Genomic DNA, 6,631 nt, shown 5'->3' on the forward strand with positions numbered 1-6,631 from the left:
CCCCCCCCCCCCATCCTTCCATACACACAGTCTTAGACTTTCTTGGGCTGGGATTCTTAACCAAAGTTTTATATAATTTGTGAACTTGGATGGGGAAAAAATGACACCTTTATTTTCTCTAACGTTTCACTGAAATTTGGCATTCCCTTCAACTTAAAAAAAACAACCCCGAACATCATTCGGAGAAGTGCTTTACACTAGTCAGGGGTCCAGGACTCAGGAAAGGTTAAGAGCTGCTGGATGAGGGCCTCTGGGTTAAAACCTGCCCCCCTCTATTTTTGATTAACATGCCTTGGGCTTTCTCCCCCAGAGATCCCCTAAATATCTGTCTCCAGGGCTGTGTAAAGCTTCCTTTGGGGGTGTGGGGGAGGGTTCAGGGAAATTGAGGACTTTGTAATTCCTTGTTTCTCTTGCCTGGGAGGTGTGGGGAGAGGGGAGGCAGTTCTGGAGTCCTGGGATGGGAGCAGTAGCCTACTCTGGAATGCAGTACCCTGGTCTCCCCCCACCCCCACCTCATTGGAATGTGTGCAGTGGCAGTCCTCCAAGCTAACTTCACTGCCTCTCAGCCTTCTGTGGGGACAGTGAGGGGAAAGCCTGACCACAGCCTCCTGTATACCCTACGTAATGACCTTACGAGGGGTGGGGTGGCCCTCTTCCCTCCCTCCCTCCTATGGGCAGTGTTAGGATAACCTTCAGGCGTCTTCTCCATCCTTGCTGACTGTGGCAGGGAGCAGTGTTGTGACTTCAGCTTTTCAAACTCGTTATGTGCTCTTTTTCCAGCCTAGGTGACCTGATCCATACTGGCCATGCTGCTGTTTGCCTGCTTTGCGTGCTCTACCAGGTAAGCTCAGCCAGGGGCCCCACTTGGATTTATGGAAAGGATCTGAGTTGGGGGAGCCCAGAGGCAGAGCTCCCCAGAATTACATTTGCCCCATGTGGGAGCCCAAGGGCATACATAATTCCTGAGGGAAGCTGAAAGGGTGGTAGTCTTCTGGGTGATCTGGGAATGGATGGTCACCTTAGAGATCTGGTCTTAGTGGCTCCTAGAGGAGGTAGGAGCTGGTGGCCCTAGGAGGAGATGAAGAAGTTAGTGATCCTTGGGGAAATCGAGAGGGTAATGGTTCCCAGGGGAACAGGGAAAGTAGTATTCTTCAGGGGAAGTAGGGAGAATAGTATTCCTGGTGGGAGCTGCTATTCTCTGGAGGCACTGGGAGCTGGTGTTCCCTGAGGTTGCTGGGAACCTGGAGCTGGTGTTCTCTGGAAAAGCTGGTGTTCCCTGGGGGAGCAGGAGCTGATGTTCCTGGAGAGAGCTGGAATCAGGGAGCTGGTGTTCCCTGGGGGAGTTATGAACTGATTCTTGTCTGAGGGGCAGCCAGAATGGTGGTTTTCCTGTGGGGATTGCGGCCGTCATGTCTGCTGGGAAAAGTGAGAGGCAATGTTTATGGGGACTTCATGTACTTCATGTATGAATGCCTGGCACTACTAAGCCCTAATCCCCTTAAATGTTCCATTATCTCTCACTAAATCATTGACCTGCTTCCTGAGATCAGCAAGTTCGTTTCTTTGCCAGGTATCCCTTCATTCCTACTTCTTCCTCCATCCAACAAGGTCTCTTACTACTACCCCTAGTTCCCACATTATTCTCTGATTGATTCTCTGTCTATTGATGCAACTGATAGTCCCCAGGACCTGTGATTATCTACTTTCCCACACTGGCTCACTGGTCCTAGTTATCCAGACTAAGCTCCGCCTGTCCCCCTCGCTCCCTCCACCCCCTCCTGTTCAGCCTCTGTCACAGCTGGGCCGGATACATGTCCTCACATCCTTGTCCCTCTGTCCAGGAAGCATGTCAAGTTGTGGGAAGGATGGGGTTGGGATACCTTCCCCTCCCTCTTCTCCCCTCCCCTCCCCTCTTCCTCATCGCCTCTTCGCTCTCCTCCCCTCCCCTTTTTCTTCCCTTTCCTCCCTTCTCTGTGCCTCTGGGTGCCTTTTATCCTATCTCACACCTCCTGGTGCCTTGATGCTGGTGGTGTTTGGTTTGTTGTTTGCTTTCCTGTCCCTTTGGGAGAAAGGAAGATGAAGCATTCCCCTGGTGTCTATGTTGGGGCTTCTGCCTCCTGCCTCCTGCCTTACTTCCCTGTAGGCTAGGGCTAGGGAATGGCAGGGAGAGCCTCATACTTGGGTGTGAGTCAAGGGTTCAGGTTATAGGGGTTCCCTGGAGGCCATCTCATCCAGTTCTCTGCCTCCAGGCAGGATGACCATATAGACTGAGGGGAATCACTTTGGTGTTCTAAGTTTCTAGTAAAAGGCTTGGTTTGGTTACTTATTTTTAGAAATATTTGCCACCCCCATCTCTCACCAGTTCTTCCTTAGGTCTAACCTAAATCCCTAGTATTTCAGGAATTCTTGTATTCTAATACTAGTATCCCTAGTTTTAACTCCTCACTTCTCTCTTCCTGAAAACAAAATAAAACAAGAAAAACCCCTCATACAACAAATAAACATTGCCAAGCAAAACAAATTCCTACACTGACCATGGCTAAAAGTACATGTTTCATTCTGACTATTAGTCTGTCACTACCTGTCCTTTTCCTCTTGTTCTGACCCAAGTTAAAATGAAGATTCCTCTTCTCTGAGTCCCTTATCAAGAGGAAGATAATTTTTCAATGACATCTGACCTTTTCTCACACTAAAACATTTCCTTCTTCCCTCCTTCCCCTCTTCCTCTTATCTCCCACTCTTCAGCCTTCCTTTCCTCCCTAGGTGTCCTTGAATTCTCCACATTCTTGGGCTCTGGGGAATCTCAGGCTTCTGACCATGATTTAACATCTAACCTGAACTTCCCTCCCACCTCCCACTCTAGTCCTCCATTCCTTTCTGAGTGTCCTTTCATTCCCCATGTCCTTGGACTTAATTGGGGGAGAACCTAGGATTCTGGCCATGACTTGTTACTAACATCTATAAGTCGAGACAGCTCTGATCACAAGGACCCTGATTTTGTGACTCCTTCCTCTCTAGCGCACCCCCTTTCCCTCCCTTCCCCTCTGCTTATTTGCTTATTTAATTTAACTCAACAAACATTTTTTAAAGGTCTGTCACTCTGCTCGGCAGGCCTTGAATAGTCAAAGACAAAAAGTAGACGGTGCCTCTCCTCTGGCTTGTGTGTGTGTGTTTTGGGGAAACAACCTATACCTAGCAAAGCAATTTGGAGATGTAGAGAACACAGGCAACTGCGGAGACTTCACAAAAGAGGTGGCATCTGAGCTAAACCTTGAAGAAAGATATGGATGCTAAGAGGTAGAGATGAGGGAGGAGGAGTGCATTCTGGGTGTGGGGAGCAACTAGTGAATGGAATGTTGAGACAGGTAGCTGCTTCTCTTCTGGTTCCATTGATAAAGAGATAGCGTGCAGAGGAATAATAGGATATAAGGAAAGAAAGGCAGGCTCTAATTATATTGTAATTATATTGTATATATATCTAGTCTCTGTCTATCTATATATCTAGTTACATTGTAAATCAGTCAGTCAGGTAACAAGAATTTATAAACCACTTAACTATGTGCTAGGCACTGAGGATACAGAGAAAGACCAAAAAACCTACTCCCTTCTCTTGAGGACCCTATATTTTAAAAATTAATATTTTATTTTATTTAAAAAAATTTTCCCTAATTACATGTAAAAACAATAAAAAAACCAAAAATGTCCTTTACCTTCTATCTTGGAATCAATACTATGTATTGGTTTCAAGGAAGAAGAGCAATAAGGGGTGGGCAATAGGGATTAAGTGACTTACCTGGGAGCACACAGCTAGGAAATGCCTGAGACCAGATTTGAACCCAGGACATCCCAAATCTAGGTCTGGCTCTCAGTCCACTGAGCCACCTAGCTGTCTCTGTAATTACATTTTTTAACACACATTTTATGAAAATTTGAGATCCAGATTGTCTCTCTTCCTTTCCTCCCCTATTTTTCTTTTAAACCTTTACCTTCCATTTTGGATACAATACTGTGTATTGGCTCCAAGGCAGAAGAGTGGTAAGGGTTAGGCAATGGGGGTCAAGTGACTTGCCCAGGGTCACACAGCTGGGAAGTGTCTGAGGCCAGATTTGAACCCAGGAACTCCTGTCTATAGGCCTGGCTCTCAATCCACTGAGCTACCCAGCTGCCTCCCCTCCCCTATTTTTGAGATAGAAAAGAGCCTATATTCTAATGGGTGAAAAAGCTGGCAAATATCTAGATACATACAAGATGTATGCATAGTATTGAAAGTAATCTGAAAGAAAACAATAACAGCTGGGGGAACCAGGAAAGCCTCCCACTGCAAAAGAGAGAATTTGAGCCAAATCTTGAAGGAAGCCAGGGAATCTAAGAAATCAAGGCTGAGAGGCAGAACTATGTAGGTATGGAGCACGGTTAATGCAAAGGCATGGAGATGAGAGATGAGAACATCCTGTTTGAGAAATTGCAAGCAGGCCAGTATAGATGGATCATAAAATTTATGGAGGAAAAGTAGGTGTAAGATGTCTGGTAAGAAAAAAAAAGAAGTCTGGTAAGGCTGGAAGAGACCAGTTTATGAAGAACTTTAAATGCCAGCAGAATTATATTTGTTCCAGGAGGTAAAAGCCATCCTAGTGCGAGGGTGGTGGTGACATGATCAGACCAACTTTTCAGGAAAATAATTTTGGCATTTGAGTGGAGGATGGGTTGGAGTGGGAGAGACTTAAGGCAGGGAGACCAGTTAGAGAACTACTGTAATAATTCTGACGAGAAGTGATAAAGACCTGAAATAGGACTGTGGCATTCTGAATGGAGTGAAGGGAATGTACATGAGAGATGTTGTGAAGGCAGAAATGACAAGACTGGCAGCCAGTCAGAGGAATTTGTATTTTTATCTCAAAGTGCAATAGCCAACCATTGAAGGTTTTCGTGTCGGGGAGCAAAATAGTCCATTGTGTGACTTAAGAAGTTTTATTTTTTTATTTTTTAAGGATGGATTGGATGGGGCAGCTGGGTGGCTCAGTGGATTGAGAGTCAGGCCTAGAGATGGGGGATACTGGGTTCAAATTTGGCCTTAGTCACCTTCTGGCTGTATTACCTACCCTGAGCAAGTCACTTAACCTCCATTGCGTAGCCCTTACTGTTCTTCTGCCTTGGAACAAAAACACAATGTTGATTTTAAGACAAAAGCTAAGGGTTTAAACAAAAAAGGATGGATTGGAGAGGGGAGAGACTGTAGATAGTAGCCTGGGCATGAAGTGATGAGAATCTGAATTAAGGTGGTGCCTATGTAAACAGAGAAAAATGAAATGGATATGAGTCGTGCTAAAATCAGTAGGACTTGGCAGCTGGTTTTGTCTGGGGGCAGGGTTAGGAGAGGAGAGGGTCAAGGAAAAGTTTGAGCTTATGAATCTGTTTGATTAGAAGACTGGTGGTACTCTCAATAGAAACTGGGAAATTTGGAAGATGTGATTTGTGTGAGAATAGGATGGGAAAGATGATGAATCTTATTTTAGACTGTTCGTGGTACCATGAACCATGAGCAAATCAACTCTGCTGTTCTTACATGGGTATGTCATAGGGCACATCCCTTCGACCACAGTTACCATCCCTGTATTCAGACCAAAGTACTCCTCCTTAGTCACTACTCTTCTATGTGTGAAGTTTCTTCTATCAGAATATAGGCTCCTTGAGGGCAGGGGCTGTTTTTGCTTTGTATTTAGGGCTTAGCACATTGTTGACAAATAGGAAGGGCTTAAAAATACTTTTCATTCATTCATTATTTCATTCATGTTCAGCTTGAGATGGCAGGCACTTGCAGGACTAGAGTTCAGGAGAGAAATGAAGGCTGGATTTATTTTGGCTCAGTGATGGAAAGATTGTGGCTGAAAAGCTAGCCTGAAGGTCTCCAGGCAACAGATGGACTCCTAGAGATGATAATTGCAGCTGCATAAAGATGATAATTTAATCTATTGAAGTGGATGAGGTCACCAAGGAAGGGAGGGTAGAGAAAAAGGTCCAGGATTGAGCTTTGAGAGATACGTATTTAGGAAAAAGGATGGTCTAGTAAAGGAGACTGAGGAATGGTTAGAGAGTTGGGAAGAAGGCCAAGAGAGAAAGAAGCTAAGGGAAGAGAGACAATCTTGGAAAAGCTGCAGAGAAGAGAAAGAGGATGAGGACTGAGAAAAGCCCAGTGAATTTAACAGTTAGTAAATCTCTCTAAAAGAACAGATTAAGTAGAGTGGTGGAGTGGGAAGCCAGGTTATAAGGGAGAGGGTGCTAGGAAAGCTGAGATAACAATACTTTCATATCTCTTTATAGGAATTTGGGCATAAAAGGAAAGAAAATCCAGGATGGCAGAAAGGAATGAGATGAGTGTAGGGAGAAACTGAAAATAAAAAAAAATTAAAAAATGGAAAAGACATGGGAAAGGATGGCCCAAGTAGAGGTTAATCTAGACCCTTTCCTTATAGGCCTCCATATCCAGACTAACTAGATCTCTCTCTCTCTCTCTCTCTCTCTCTCTCTCTCTCTCTCTCTCTCTCTCTGTCTCTGTCTCTGTCTCTGTCTCTGTCTCTCTCTGTCTCTGTCTCTCTCTGTCTCTCTGTCTCTCTGTCTCTGTCTCTCTGTCTCT

At 45.0% G+C, this 6,631-nt stretch overlaps 1 protein-coding gene across 1 annotated transcript in view; it reads left to right on the forward strand.

The window, feature by feature from the left end:
- The window catches only part of PLXNB1 (plexin B1), a 66,025-nt gene that overhangs the window by 25,034 nt on the left and 34,360 nt on the right, over nt 1-6,631 (forward strand). Inside the window, exon 2 of the mRNA XM_044684656.1 lies at nt 781-841. The gene's annotated coding sequence lies outside the window, so the exon portion shown is untranslated. The remainder of the gene's footprint in view (nt 1-780; nt 842-6,631) is intronic.

Source organism: Gracilinanus agilis, chromosome 1, assembly GCF_016433145.1.
Source record: "Gracilinanus agilis isolate LMUSP501 chromosome 1, AgileGrace, whole genome shotgun sequence".
Lineage (NCBI taxonomy): Eukaryota > Metazoa > Chordata > Mammalia > Didelphimorphia > Didelphidae > Gracilinanus > Gracilinanus agilis.